Below are 17106 nucleotides of genomic sequence, written 5' to 3'. Positions count from 1 at the left end.
CCAGGCTATTCAGCCTACCACTGTCTAATGACTTTAACATCTGCTATAATTACTAGAAAGAATGCTGTCATCATTATAACCTATCAGCTTAAAGTGATTTACTTATTAATAGCTAAATATGAGTTAATTTTATGAAAGACAACATAGGCTTCCACTCTCTTCTCTTCCTTGGAATCTCTAAATACACATCAAATAGGACACAAAGAATGGCAACTGTAGACTATTATATCATTGTACCAATAAAGTTTTTGTCCATGGAGTTCATTGTCATTGTGTATACCTCCGCTTCCCAAAGGCCAATATAGGTATTTTTGAGAGAAAAGTTGTAAGCACTGAAAATATAGTGTTTGCTTTTCCAAAGGGTAAAAGTTGAGTTAAAAAGTAGGAGAGAACATTTTCTTATCTTTGTGAAATCTGTCAAAAATTTCAAGTCAAATGCTTTCCTGGTATATTGAGTCAAGAAGAATACAGTGTTATAAGGAGGTCAACTACATGTTGGCCATTTTCTTTTGTGTCAGCTCAACTTTATAGTTGTTTCAGGAAGGACACTGGTTGTGTGAATTTTTAAATCAATATATGGCTTTATGCATGTAAGAGTTTTAGAACCCATTAACAATGGGTGCCATAGACTCTCAGTAAACATATTAGCAGATAGAGAAAAAAGAATTTACCATATAGCCATTGGCACTCTATGGAGAAATTGAACATTTTTTTATTCATTAAATCATTTTCAATAGAGACAAGTCATGCTAAGTCACCTCAGTTATACATTTTAGACTACAGCCTATGTCACAGTGATATGCCACTAATGATGCAATAAGGCACATGTAATATGTAGTCACTTAAGCTTGCTATTCAGATGCAGTACAAAAGTGAAGCACACATGTGTGTAAATATAAAGATAGAGCTGCATATTGCTGTGTAACTCATAAACATATTGACTTTAGAATAAAGAGAGGAAGAAATATAAAAATGAATGATATCCTTTTCATATGCATGAACAGCTTTACAGTAAAGCAGATAAAAAAAGAAACAAAATGGAAATATGACTAAGAATATAGCCTGAAATTTGCCAATTTCACTTATAATATCTATGAAATGTATTTAAGATATCACATCTTTTAAAAACACTTTACCTTACTCTATTGTATTACATATTGAGTATATGATTATGTAAATGTAAAAATCTGCATCTCCAAAAGATATTAAACTGCTATGATAAATGAAAGGAGCTTTAGGATTGTAAGACAGAGGTAAATAATGGGGAGGGAGTAAGATGGAATGGCAGGTCAGAAAAGCCACACCACAGTGCAGAATAAATTTTCTGATTAATTTCCAGGTAGAAGTAACCTAATCTCTGCTCACGCCTTTAACTTAATTCCATTTCAAGTAAAGAGAAGCCAGAAAATAGACCTCCCTCTAAGACAGATGTTTCTGAGGTCTGATTCTCGAAGGCTGGCAAAGATGCCAGCTAAAACAAGGAAGTCGCATGCACTGTTTGGATTTTTCTTGTAATATAAGTTTTTCTTAATATTTCCACATATAGGAATTAAATAACAGGATAAAAATGTAACTATTTTGTCAGAAGAGCATCTGAAAGGGCCATTGAATCAAATGCTTTTTAAACTTTTCAGTCTTATCACAGTTGATGAGCTTGCAGATGTGACTGAGGAATGAAGCAAAACACTGAATTTCACTGGTTGCTCAGTTCCACTTCAATTTCCAGGAAAGATATTAGAAGTGCTAATAAATAAATCATACCATATTTCTCATAATGCTTTTTGTCAGTGATTTTTGAATAGATATGTCATGACTTTATATAGCATAGTCTTTTTAGGATTTTTTTTAAAATGTCATAGTCAATCTTTCCTATATGTTTGTGAGTAGGTGTGAGTTTGTGTGTGTGTGTGTATGTGTATATACACTGTTTTCTTTACAAGTGTAATTTAAAAATCTATGAATGAGTTTTATGTGAAGCACATGCTTCTTCTAGCATAAACGCATTGATATATTTAATTAACAATAAGCAAAGACAGTGAAATACGCTATAGCTAAAAGTAATACTGCATCATCAAATGTTATGCTAGACATAGGAACAGTATTTAATGTGTTTGTTGACTGAATGGATACATAAAAAAGACTAATTTTTAAGGACCAAGAATTTGGTTACCTGCATGAGAAACAAAAAGAGAAAAGAAAATCAGAAGCTTACCTTTGGATAGCCTCCATAAAAAAGTCTCCAATTTACATAGGTTCTTATTCCCTCACTAAGAAGGGAAATGGGGGAAGCGACCGTAGAAGCATAGTGACCAGTACTGATTTATTGTTTGGAAATGGGCCACCATTTTCTAGTATGCACAAGAGTTTAGTATGCTTATGATACAGGTGGAATTACACAGCTCTGATTTCTACTTGCTGCCCATTAAGACTGTATTTATTTGCTATTATACATCAGGGTATTGGTCTTTTTCTATTAAAAGAAGCAAAGAATATCTGCAATAAAACCCCATTATGCCTCTATTAGAGAGCATAGCTTGTGGATTAAACCTCGTACTCTTGCCTGATATTTCAAATTGCCTGAAACTGCAGACAACCTTTGTTCATTTGCAGCTTGTGGCACTTTTTGTTGTCAGCATAAACTTTCCCAGATCTCTCATGCCCTGCTAAAGGATATTCTTGGGAAAAGTTGATGGGTTAAAGGATTTGTGGGGGTTTATGGCAGTGCAGGCTTTCTTTGGGTCATCTTTGGTGTTACTTCTATAACCATATGCAAGCTTCCTCCCTAGTCTTCCAGGGCAAGGGAACTATGACTTCTTATGTCTTTAGACTTATATGGCGGGTAACTGTTATCCACTTTCCTACCATAGATGCTGCAAGAATAGGTGAGAAACAAGGAAGGATAATTGCTAACATCCCATTTTCTCATCTTTCTGGGTATCTACTCTTGTCTGCTCCTGGCTGAGAAAGTGTGGTAGTGTTCTGTGTGCTGGACAACTTGCTTAGATCATATAAGAAATACTTCAAAGCAACTTACATAAATTCTGTGACTCAAGTCTCTGAAATTAGGCAACTATTTCTAGCTGTACACCTTAAAATGAAAATGAAAAAAAAAAACATTTCCTTCTTTTCTGAGAGCCTCTTTCTTCCAAATTCCACAGTTTGTTCTGAACTTATTGCATTCACTAAAATAAAAAATAATAATCAAATAGACACTGTAAGTCTGTTTACGCTGCTCGTTTCTTCCCTTCCAGTAAAGTAATAAATGTCATTAATATGATGAATGGAAAAAAATAAAGCAACAAGCATAAATTGGTGTGATAATAATCTAGGTTTAAATTTTCCAGCTTTCAGGCCACAGTTTAACTTGGCTTTGTCAAGTCTACCTCCTAAATCTTCCTCTAATGCCTTGTATTTCCACGGCTGTTATCTTTACTTCAGCCATTACCATCTTTTTCAACTAGTTTTTCAGGGAAATAATTTCAGAAAATATTTACATAAGTGGGAATTTTTTTTCAGAGTATTGTTTATATTAGTTTAAAGTGTGTGTGTGTGGGGGAATTACAACTGTATTCCAAGTACTTAAATAAGCCATAGTCAAATTATAACAATGAACAGATTATAAAATAATCCACGAGAAAGTAATCCTTTAGTATTTCTCAATTAAAAAGCAAGGTAGTATCATGAAAAGGTTATGAAAACATTGAGTGCATCTGAGTATGATGAAAGGTGAGGACCTATGAGTGGATTCTATATGATAACAGGGTATATTTTGTTGGTGATGGAGTTAACTTTTGGTTTTACTGTTTGTTTATCTGGAATTTCTAATTGCATGATTTTATCATGTCAGCATTCATTATCATTATGAAAAGCAAAGTTTTATTTTGCAGGCAAACTAGCTTATCTTCAAATAATGTGAAAATGTGTTAAGCTGGCCCAAGATTCTTTGAGAGTAGAATTGGACTAGCAGGCTTAACTTATTTTCCTAGTTTATACATGAAGGGTTCTGGTACTCCCAGTATATCAATCACCTGAATAAAGGTGTAACATAAGGTGTCATTCATAACATGATATCACAAATAAATATGTTTGTGCTTACAAAAAAAAAACATAATTTAGGCAAAAGATTGAGATGAATGTTGAGATGAATGTTCTCCATATTATGGTCTCACTTTATTTGCTTTGCTTTGGGATAATTAATGTTCACCAAAACAGACTGATGGTTCTTTTTTAAGTATTTTACTTTTACTTTTATTTGAGAGACACAGAGAGAGAATGAGAGGGGGGGGGTATGCTAGGACCTCTAGCCACTACAAACAAACTCCAGATGCAGCTAGTTTACATGGGTACTGGGGAATTGATCCTGGGTACTTAGGTTTCACAGGCAAATGCCTTAACCACTAAGCAATCTCTCCAGCCTTGTTAGGTTTCAATTTTCCTTCAAATAATTCATTATTTGTTTTTTTCCTCTGGGTGAATGACTACTCAGAATCAAGTCTGCCTTTCCATGCCTACCCCACCACAAAACTCTTATAATGATGAATTTTTGAAGACATGGTTAATCCTGTTTGTGGAAATTTCAGATATTCTCTTTAAAAGGAAGTTACTCTCCTTTTATCCTTATAATCTAAAATCAAGCACCATGCTGGAGAATCACTGGACATCTTGAGATTAAGACAGAAACAGTTTGTTTTTAATTTAAAAAATGTTCCACTACATTTTTAGAAGAATAATTTTGTTAGTAATAACTTCTAAATTTTCGATTACTTCTACTACTAGTTTGATATCCTCTTTATGGTGTCACATTCATACCATGTATGCAGTGAATATTTGTTACCATAATAAATACCTGGGATGGTTACCTGATGAACAGAAATTATTTAATTTGGCCTAGTTCTAAAAGTTTTAGTCCAAAATCAATTAGTTTTGTTTATTTTGCACCTGAGGGAAGATATCATATTGTTGTTTGGTGAAGATAAGTTGCTTACCTCATGGCCGGGAGATCAGAGAAGAGAAGTGAGGGGCTGGGATGTACTATCCTTTCCAAAGGTTATCCAGTGATCTGAATGCATTCTTGCAGGACTTCCATCCCAAATGTTCTGTCACTTCCCAGTCACAACAAGGTGAAACTAATATCTTTAACACTTGAGACTTTGGGAGATTTGCCAGAGCCAAATCAGTTATCAGTGCTTGATATCAAAGTTCCATTGACAGGAGTAGAAGGGTAAGGGGATCCAATGCTGACTCGAGAAGGAATATGATTCTCATTTTTATAGTGTTAACCAGGAAGACAGTACTATCTCTTCCTTGTTGCAACTTGTGTCCCTATGCAATCTAGTCTGTCAGTAAAGACTCACAAGTATACATTCATGAGGTTTCTTATATTAATCTCTTGGAATTCATGTGACTTGCCCTGGTAATTCTGAATTTTGTGTGGGTTTAGTCTCTTGAAAAGTCTTATGAACTCAGATCATTTTCCCAAGGAAAGTAAAGGAGGAACATCCACTCATAATTCTTAGGGATATAAAAATATAACATACAAAGAATATGATGAAATTAGGTTAGATAATCCTAATTTATACCTCCTATCTCCATTTTTTTCTTTCTATATAGTTACAAAAGTCTTCATACATTCCTAATAGTTACTTACTTCCCCATGTTTCAGAATCTTGTGCTACTCAATTATCTTGGAGATTTTAAAATATATATCTGCATGTTCTCTACCCTAGATATATTGAATTGAAATTACAAAGTAGGAAGAAAGATGTGTTTTCATAAACCTTTATTGGAAATTCTGATATTTTCTCTGAGAAGAGGTCTTCAGTTATACTGACTGACAAAATGTTGAACCTTATATATCTTAGATCCTTGCATCCACCATCAAGAATTCAGTATCTAGTATACCACTGTGTGAAACTAAGCAGTTACCAAGAAATCCTCTACGAACACTTCAGATCAATCACAAATTGATACACTTTACTTTTAAGTAGGAACCCAATTTCCAACTTTCCAATAAATGCACCAACATTTGAGCTAAGTTCATTGTCAAACACAGGTTAACCGTTCCTGCTCCTGCAGTCTTGTGGCTACACATTACCTCCTGAAGTTCCAGCTTTTCCATCATATCTTCTAAATACTCTTCCTATCCTTAACAATAAACCCTATGCTGCCTCTTCTAGGAATTTTTTTTATTGATTTATTAAAATAAATATTTCCTCTAGATTACCAAAACATTGTGTTTACATTTCCTTTATGCAGCTATAATGTTGTGATGACATTTTTTTCCTTATGAGAATATAATCTCCTATAAAGAAGATATCCTAATGTGATTTCATATTACCCACATACCCAGCATAGAATTCTATTTGGTATATATTATGAATGAATGGGTAGATGTACAAAAGAATGAATAAAACAAATGAGGGTCTGGGAGTCTCTTCTACATCACTGTACATCATTCTGTTTATTCATGTTTTCATTCCAAAATAACTCATTCAACAATTATGGAACATTTTTGCTCATGACTTGAGATAAACTTAAGGGCTCATAATGAAGACTAAGCAAATCCCTAATAAGAATTATGGTAATCATCACAGACTGAGAAGGACGAAAGAGGTGGTTCCCAAACTCCCCAATGATATTGTTTTAGGACATCCATTACATCACTGAATTCAGTCATTATGGGACAGATTTAAACAAAAATACTAGGAAAATAGAGGCTTCTCCCTTCTGTGGCTTTTAAGAAACTTCAGTATTCTCCTAAGTGTGGAAGATATGGCAAAATAAATTCAAAATTCTAAATATTCAGTGCTACCCTCCTAAAAGTGTGGCTACTTCCATGTCACGGGGTTGAATGATTAAAAAACTGATGCCTTTTAGTGTCTGAATTTAGCCAACATCACTGGCTGTAGAATAACTGAAACTTAGTCTGTAATAATATTTATTACTATGAAAGCATATAAAAAGAGAGATACACGTTTGGGGGTGCAATGCTGGAGAAAGGGTTGAGGGTAAATTCACTTGACACATTTGCATGAAGAGTTCAGTTCAAATCCCAGAATCCACATAAAGCCAGACATGATTGCAAGTGTTGTAATGTCATCATTCCTATGATAAGATGAAAGTGGAGACATATTAATGCTCTGAAATGTGTGGTTCAGATAGCCTGGTGTGTGTAGCAGGGAACAATAAGAGATCCTGCCTCAATGTGGAAGATCAGGACCAATGTATCCAATCCTGTTTTCTGACCTCAATGCACACATGTTGCACTCACACATCAAAACACAAACATACATAGCACATACATATCACACATGCACATACACATACATACACACACACGTACAAAATATAAAAGTAAAGTAAAGAAATCTTTGGAGAATTGTAGGCTTTATACCTGCTTAATTGATATTCAAATTCTCATGATAACTTGTAATGATTATTATTAGATATTCAATATATATTAAGAATCTGTATATAGGGGCTGGAAAGATTCCTTAGTGGTTAAGGCATTTGCCTGTGAATCCTAAGAAACCAGTTTTGATTCCCAGGTACCCATGTAAGCTAGATGCATGAGGTGACACATGCATCTGGAGTTTGTTTGCAGTATCTAGAGGCCCTGGAATGCCCATTTTCCCTTATTGTCTCTCTGTGTCTCTCTAATAAATAAATAAAATACTAAAAGAAGAATATATGGTGTATATAGCTTATATTTTCAAATCATATAACACAAAAGTTTTGCAAAATTAAACAAAGATGCTACTATTACTGTTTAAAATCATCAATAGGTAAGATCAATTTTAGCTTAACATTGATTTTAATATGAACTTTCAAAACTAAATTTCCTATATCAATAATAATGATTGAAATAAGAATGTGGTCTTACAGCTAAAGGAAGTCATATTATGAAACTGAAACAATTTTTGATGATCATGAAAATCTCAAATAAAGCTGAAAAAGAAACAAGGAAAAGCTTGAGGTAATAGTAACCCAAGATTTGTGAAATGAAATTGATTTCCATTCAAATCAGGTCTTTTACTCTTCTTGAAAATGTCAGGGTGTCAGCCTGGGCCATTGGGAGAATGTGATTTATGGTTGAGACAAACTGATGGCACCACCCGACTGTCTGGAGCCACAGTTGGTGTCTGGAAAGCTGCTGAAGACAGCCACATTCTTCTTAACCAATCAAAGGACTTGCCTAAGATCCAAACCTTCTACTCACCATCTTGATAAAGGGGTGATACAATGCCAGCTGGAAGATTTGCTTTGTGGAAAATAAATGGCCTTTGTGAGGGGAAATAGATAACACCATCCCATAGAATGACTTACAAACATTGTTTATGGTAATCTATAGTTTATCATTTTGGAAAAGACATTTTCATAAGAGGAACATAAAAAGTTGTTCCAGACATGACAACTTATTTAAATCTACTGGGAACCTCAGCAAATAGGATTGTGTTAAGAGTACTGTGAATATTACAATAAATGTTCAATCTCATTATTTATAACTTTGCTCATGTGCATCATAACAAAATAAGAATGTTTTGCATTGGAATAATTATTCATAGCAAACTAATCTTTCTTTTCCCATAAAGGAACATCCCTAAGCAGTAGGTTTGGACATTGAAATGTTAAAGAATGCATAAGTCACACCTTGCTAAACCATAGTATTCAGAAGTACATAAGAAAAGAATGAAACTCTCATGGGTATGATAGTTCAGGTATGTAGTTCCAGTCTCAGATTGTAAGGCAAGAAAAGAGTACTGCTGTAAATCCAAGCTTAATCTTCTCATCTTGTATTTCTACGATGGGTTTATAATCGGAGTAAACCTCATATGGGCAGAAAAGTGAACCCACCAATAGACATCTAAGGAAAAACACAACTAATTAAATCCTTTTTTTATCTTTGGAATTAATGTTTGGCTAAAGTTGTTTTCTTTCTGAATTCTCAAGCTGTAGGAATTTGTAGGTTTTCATCTTTGTTACCATATGAGAGCTTACCTGAAAATGTCAACACAGTAATAAGAGATCAAGAGAGAGAACTGAAAAGAGGAGAGAGAAAAGGAAAATAACTTTGAATAAGGGAGAAAGAGGGAAGGGATAGTAAGGGAAAGTGGATCAATCATGAATGACTAGCTTATATATTTAAGAATTGGTGAATTCCCCAGGACTTTCTTTTTTCATGTACAATCTCACCCAAATAGCAACAACAATGAGCTATTTTTGTTCTTACTGTAACTTGCAATCCTTGATTTAAAAATTGACAACCTTTTATTCAATAGCTATGTTAATCTAAAAGAAAACATTAGGAAAGAATCCTGCAAGAAATTTTATCTCTGTGTCACATCTATTCTGGCCTTGAACAGACTTATAAGTAGCTCTTATTTCAATATTAGGAATAGTAAAAGACACATTTTTATAGATGTGGCTATTCTTTACAGGCACAAGTGTCTTGCAGACAGATTTTGCAAAGGACAAAAAGAATTTCTTGCCACAATAACCAAAAATAACATTGAATCACTTCTTTTATTTCTCAAATTTAGAATCATATAGATACATCAACAATCTGCTCTTTCAGAGTTAGTTACCTTTACTTAACATATTTTATACCTTAGAGTTCAATGTGTGAGAATGTGAAAGAAATCACTTACAAGGTGAACACTTTTCTTCTGTACTAGGATGAGCACTGCCATTATGATATGTCCAATTGCTAAAAGAACATAATTATCTCTTTCTTCCTAGTATATATTTGGTTGTTTAGTCAGTGTACTAGGTGGCCCTCACTATCCTATGAAAAGAAAACACATTTACCTTAATCATATGATACAATTTCTTTGAGATTCTATTAATAGTTTTCCTCTTTAATTGAAAAAGTCACCATATAAATAAGAGTATAAAATTCATTCATCTAGAAAAACCTTAAAAGTTGACATTTCTTTGAACAATTGTTTCAGAAATCCTTTTTAAAGTACATTTTCATTTTCTGGCATGGCTTGAATTGAATTCTAAACTTTCTGCTCTGGTCCTGTAAGCCCCTCTGATGAATTTAAATAGGCTTCCTTATATATTTAGTACATTCAAGAATTCTTTGTTGCACTGCCTACTCGGCTTTATTATTACAGAGCTGCCACGGAAGTCTAGCCGCCAGTTTGTTTTCTGCCATTAATAAAGAGTCTACTCTTTTTTCCCCCATTTCTTTGAAGTTGAAAAGGCTCCATGTTGGGTGGAGGGGGGCCAGGAAGAGAGAGAGAAGTGGAGGGACCCGACTGTGGGGTAATCCCCCTACAAAAATACTGTCTAATGTAGAAACCTCCCTTAGGTCTACAAATGTGCAGACTAGACTTTTAGTGTGATGCATAGCAGAGTAATAATGTAGCCAAGACTGGCCCACCTTCTAAGATTAGGAAGTCTTTGAGAAAGACATTACATTTTATCATACTGTAAAGCCAAAATTCACAGTTAACTAGTGTCTCAACTCCATTTCCACATCAATCTCCTACTGAGATGTTCAGAAGCTGGGAAAACAATCGCAATGCATAACTATAATTTTTGACTTTCAATTTGTATATCTACAAAATATGTAGAAGAATTCCAAGAAAGACCTACCAATTGGTATATATATGATGTTAACTCATGGCCTAGGAAAAACAATTCAAAATCAAGGAAATATGGATCCACAGAAAAGTGGTTTGATGGTGACAAAGCCTTGAATGCCAACCAACAAAGGGGGACAAAATAGTTGGAAAAAGAAATGGTTAAATCTGCCTGCATAAAAGACCATTATACTACCAATGAAACCCAGGATGAATTATTCTTACTCACTTGACCAAACAGGTATATTCTGTGATTAATTTTGTACCAGTTTGTTCATTTAGGGATCAATTAATTATTGAGGTAACACACTCAAAATTACAATACCAACATAAAAAATGGAAGTTAGATCACCTCATCAGAATTTTTCATGTTGAAGTTGTTCATAAAACATGTATGGAATTAACTGATTAACAATGAAACTATTTAATCAAACTGTATTCATCACAATTACCTTCAAGTTCCACCTGCTTTCAAACTTTCATGTGTAAAATTCAACATTCAAGTTAACATTGGCTGGTAATGCATTGCATGTGATAAGCAACATGTTACATGAAGTTGCATAGGGAAAACTAGCTCAATGAAAATTGAAGTTAATTTACCACAGACACAGCATGTATGATTTCTTGAACATGTCTTACTAAATCATTTCTAGAAATGCACACACACGAACTAGCAATGTGTAAACTGGTTATTGATGAATAAGAAAAGTAAACATGGAACTGACAGACAATAATAGCAACGAAATTTCAACTGCTAAATATGTATTTGCAGAGCCTCGGGAAAAATTCTATTTTTCGTATGTTTACAAATATCCGGGGTTGCTTTTTTTTTAACTTCTCTATATTAAGAACTTTGTTTTCTTTTTCTAAATGCAGTCACTAAGAGATCAGTGGGATTTGAGTGCTAAGTTAAGTGTCTACTAGTAAATTAAACAAAAGAATCCAGGCAATCAAAATGAAGCCTGCATTTGCTGCCTACAGAAATGTAGGCTGCACTGCAAGTGTAAGTGGCAAGGAAATTTTGGCGTGAGCTAACCCTTTATGCTCTGTTTTTTTCTCCAAACTCATCCAAACATGACAGCTTGCAAATCCATTTACATATTTAAGTTGCACTAGGCCATGCTTAGGCACATGTACCAGCATGCTATTTTGAAAAAGCATTTAAAGTAGCCTCTACCTTATCTAATTTCATTAGTAATTAATTTGTACTGTAATTCCCCTGAGATACTCTTTCCTTTTCTAGAGATTATGAATATAGCTTAATGCTTAAATGATCCAAGAATATCTCAACTCTTCAGTCATTGCTTCACTGAAATACAGAGGTGTTTAAGATTTTTAAACTGAAAAACATATTTATCTCATGAACTCTGAAAAGAAATATTACCATATTCATATTTGGCAGAACTCCAGACTATCCTCCTTCATGTATTTTTGAAAGGCTTTAAAATTTGTCATTTTAGAAAAAAAAAATCATGCTTTCCTTGCAGAGAAACAAAGTTAAAAACATGCATATTGCAATATTATTAGATAAACACAACAGACAAAGGGAAAACTATTTCACCACTGGTCTTTGGTAGGTGTTTGAGTCATGATTTTTATTTTTAAAAGGAACATGAAGTTTACAGTAAATGAACAAACCACATGAGACAGAAAATCAAGCAGGTTAGTGGATTTATGTTAAACAGTGATTTGCTATTGCAAAATTAAAATGTACAAATAAGCTGGTGTCAGAAAAGAGGTGATTCCTCATTTCCACCGCATTGAGCAAGCTCACATGGGCAGCAGACAGCTCTTAATATATGCGTCTGGCTCAGGCTGGTCTCCCAACCCAGAAGCCATCGGATTGCTAATATCACTGCTTTTTTTGTATGCAACACACATCATTTTCTTGCTCTTTGTTGTAGATCTCTCCTCTTATTTTAAGCTTAGTATGATCTGATTTTCCAAGTCACATTTCAAAGCCGCAAAACAACATGACCCTCTGACAGCTGAAGTAGAAATGCAAAAGTGGCATCCATCTATGTGGTGTATAGCAAAATAACTTATGCAAACCATTTCACCTACTTATATCCACACACACACCTTTGTGGGGTCAAAGAAAAGCTTTGTCAGTGATACTCTCACAATGGGTACTTCACAGAAAACTTGCAAAGAAGGGGGATAAAACTGCAAGATTACCAGTCAACATATATATATATGGTATGTATGGGAGAAATGAACGAATATTATTTCATTCTGAATTTACTTCAGAATATGTTTCTTACTAAATACAAGTGAATACGTAGTGTATTTCATGAATATAACATAAATAAAATAATTGCCTTTGGGATAGCTTATATATTTGATATCACTGTAACCAATAATTTTCCTTAGGTTATCCAGAAGCTTAATGGATTGGGCATCATATACACATTATTTATGATTATGTGAAACAGGTGTCAGTAAACATATACCTGAATGTGATATTGTTTTGTATAAATAGAAGGCTTTGTTTCCATTGTGTGAACAATGCTATTAAATATAATCATTTTTCATGCAAATAGATACACATGCATAGAACTCTTTGTGCCAAAAATTCTGTCTTTTAAAAATGTTCATTTCCATCAAGAATAAATTTAAAAGTCAAAGATAAATACTACTAAAAATGTGTTTATATTTCCTCCTTTCATTTGAACTTGTACAACATGCTTATACACACATTTACACACTTCAGTTTTCAGGTTTCTAGTTAAATAAAATGGGTTAGGTAAAGATGGACTATGAACAGAAGCAGGGCACACATATACTTATACATATTCTATTTCCCTGTGCAGATGGGGACTATGCTTATGATACTATTATATTAATTTTTAGATGATAACTTTTGGGTACTTTGAGTCACAAGTGATTGTTACAAATTCAAGCAAAAAGTGAACAAAGATTCCATACAATATTCGAAAATGTATTCATTAGTTTATTTCAATAATAAAACAATATATGGTATGCACATACAGCAGTGGAACTGAAACATTGAAGTCTCTTTGCTTCTTTTATTAGGAAAAGTCGTCTCCATTTTGAATTTTGATTTTTGTTACATTATTGTAATTTTTTTAAAGATTTAGTGTATCAAGTCTATTTCCAAAAAATACCTATCTGATATGTCTATGATTAAGGAATGTTCAAATAAGTCACATTAGTTTTAGTTGGAATAATTTCTTGTGAAATGACTAAAATTCTGATCAAACTCTAATTCAGATGCAGTTTATAGACAAACTAGGTCAGGTTACTGCTTTAGCTCATATAGCTCCATGATAAATACCAAGTAAAATGTGAAAACTAAATGGTATTGTATTTCCCCAAATATGTACTTGGAGACTTTCATACAAGGGCATTATTAATACATATAGAGTGTTTTGTGTGGGTAGAAGATTAAAAATAAAAACGAGAAACAAAAACAATTTGTATAAAACAACATTCTCTTTACATTGGAAGTAATATCTAACAGGGTCATGAAACAAGATGGTAAAACATTTTATCCCTAGGCCTGAAGAATTATTAGAAAAGTATATAATGCATTTGGAGCCACATCATATGAAGACATATAGGATTTATTTAAGTGGCTAATGTATAAATTCTATGCATGTGAAAGTTCAAAACATAAACAACTTTTTTCATTAATTGAGATATTCTCTTACACTGATCACTTTAACATACAACAAAAAGCAGCATTTAAAAAAAATACTGGTGCTGTTATTGTGCTTCTTACATCGACACCTTACATTGCTTCTATAGGATCATTATACTATAATATACATGCCATTAAGTGCCACCGTGTCTGCCCTTTACAATACAATTTCTGACGATTGTATTTTGGGGCTGGGCCATGATGGAAACATTGCTGATTAGGAAGAAAAGCATTGTTCTTTCCTCCTAGGCAGAATCTATGTCTGTTCTTTTGTTCTGGTGGTAACTGCCGACAATCAATAAAGTCCAAAGCTGCTGGTACCCCTCCGCCTAGGTCCCAAGAGCCTGACTTGTGATGCTACTAAAATACCTCACAAGTTAGGGTCTCAGGGACTAGGAAAAGTCTGGTTTGATGCAGTCGAATTCTTCTTCCCATCATAAACACAGCTTAGTTGGGTCCAGTCATATATATATGCATATATATATATATATATACATATATACATATACATATATATATATACACACACACACATATTTGCCTCTGTATACTAAAGAAAACACAGAAGTAGAAACATCTATGGTACATAAAAGTCAGAATGAGCCAAGTAATCATGATAAGCATTAATAGACTTAATTCCAGACCTTACAATCATGATGGATGGTAGAAATAGCACAGACAATAAGCAGTCATGCCGTTATATCCAAGGAAAGTGACGAAAAATGGGTTAAAATCTGCAGCCAGCAGATTTGTACAGCAACACCAGCCTCTGTTACATTATAGAACGGCTATTAGCCAGTTCATGGAACCCTAATTGAAATTCTACTTCTCCCATTACAGTTCTATACACCCCGACTGTTAAGGTGGGGCCTAGGACATATAACAGTTTAAGTATGATTTACATGCATGCTGCTTGCAGGTAGAAGGAAACAAAAAACTTTCTGCATGAAATAATTTTATAGTTCCAAAGCTTACTTTTTTCTCTTTCAATCTCCCAACTATTCAGACAGCAAATAGTTCTATACACACTCTATAGTTATTTGAACCATGTCCCTAATAAACATGTAACTTAAAATCCTAGCAACATCCTAAGGGGGAAAAATGATCCTATTCCCTGAATCATTGTATTGTAAAGCTCACTACTGTTGAAAACACACAATCCCAATCCTGAATATTCACTGAAATGCCTCCGATCTTTGAGCCTTGTTTGTGGTTCGAGAACAGAATTTGTAATTTAGGAGTGGTCCACAGTTTAGTAGCATAGAACGCAGGGTTAAACAACCGGACCAGCCATAACATAAAAGTCCTGGCCACAGAAGTGGACTCGGGTTCTTCTGAAGTGGTTGATCTTCAAAGGGAAAAGAGGAAGAAAAAAAATGGAAAGAATTAGAATGTTTTCCTGTAAAACAGGTGGATCATCCATTTCCAAGTAAGCAGCAAGGAAAGCTATACTCAACAAAAATATTTCCTAACTCCCCCCTCCTCCACCCTGGTACCACACCCCTTTCCAACCCCCCCACCATCCCTGTCCAGATCTGTACTTTCCCTTGTAAGACTTTAAATAATCTCCTCCATGATGCAATGCACCATTATATAAGATCTCCTTCTGCTTATCACTTGATTTTACATACTGAATCACGTATGACTCAAAATAGTTAAAAAACAAAACAAAAAAGCAGCATTCACAAAAAGCAAAATAAATAAATATAAAACAGTCCTTAGATATAAGTCCATGCTTTTCCTTATAGCTGAACATGGCTTTACAGTTTTTGACCATAGCATTCAACCAATTATTAGAATGAAATATCTCACCCCTCCATAAATGACATTAACATAATTATACCACCCCCATCACGGAGACCCATCATCCTTAGGGAATACATCTGATGCTCCAAAGATGGAAATCAGTCAGATTTTTAGTTGCTCTCCAACGTACCTTTGCTTCTCACTGACTGACTGGCTTTTACCCTCCACGCACTCACACGCCACCCCCTCCCCTCGGCTAGACACGGATGCCCCAGCGAGCGCGCGCGCGCACAGGCACTCGGCGGGCGGGCGGGCGGGCGGGCGGGCCGGCGGGAGGCAGGCGAGCATCTGATGCTGACTCAGAGCGCTTCTGTGTGCAGGGGGTGGCAGCGGCTCATCATTAACATTAAGTCACAGTCTAGCATCCACCCTCTCTCAGACCTGCTGGACTCAAGCATTTGCATGACGCTGTCACTCTAGCCTTTGCAGGTCAGATGATGGAAGGAAGGGGTGGGGGTGGGGGAGACAGGAAAGGAAAGGAAAGGGGCGGGGTGGGGGGGAGCCTTTTAAGACCCTCCTAAGAAATGCCTTCATTTCCTTCAGAATCTCCTGATTTTTCCACCTTGCTACTTCCTCTGTGGCTGTTTCTCAGCTGTTTGACATCTTTCCGGAAGAAAATGCCTTGTGCTTCAGTGAGCCAGTCATGGGTTGGTCCTCCCTCCTCCTCCCCACCCCTCTCCCTGCTAATCAATAAGGCAGATCTGCAAATGCAGTTGTGAAAACAGGCTCAGACACAGTCTCACCCTGGGTCCCTCACCTCAGGAAACAGCCAGTCAAGCTCACACGTGACACAGGAGAAATAATGCCAGCAATTTCTTAACAACCCTAGACTTTATTCTACGCCTTAATTTTCTTCTTCCTTTGGCTGAAGAAAGAGCAAACGCAAGTCTATTTCTGTATGAAGCTCCTTTCCAGCCTTAGACACACGAATGTGAGTGTGGTGGATCTGCCTGAAGAACTCAATCATTTCTAGTAATAAATAATAATACCATCATTTTCATAAATGTAATTGCTTCATATTTTTATTAGCTGTGCTGTCATTTCATA

General features: G+C 35.0%; 2 long non-coding RNA genes across 2 annotated transcripts in view; both read right to left on the bottom strand.

Annotated features, from left to right (window-relative positions):
• Positions 1 to 17106, bottom strand: part of LOC123460855 — a 514919-nt gene that overhangs the window by 30557 nt on the left and 467256 nt on the right. The window lies entirely within an intron of this gene.
• On the bottom strand, positions 13530 to 16261 carry LOC123460857. The gene is made up of 2 exons (XR_006637253.1): positions 16190 to 16261; positions 13530 to 15601 (listed from the first exon to the last, which is right to left on the bottom strand). It is a non-coding gene; the product is annotated as an uncharacterized LOC123460857 (long non-coding RNA).

This window comes from Jaculus jaculus, chromosome 5 (genome assembly GCF_020740685.1).
Source record: "Jaculus jaculus isolate mJacJac1 chromosome 5, mJacJac1.mat.Y.cur, whole genome shotgun sequence".
Lineage (NCBI taxonomy): Eukaryota > Metazoa > Chordata > Mammalia > Rodentia > Dipodidae > Jaculus > Jaculus jaculus.
Note: the sequence above shows the minus strand (reverse complement) of the source record. Positions and strands in the feature narration are given on the sequence as shown.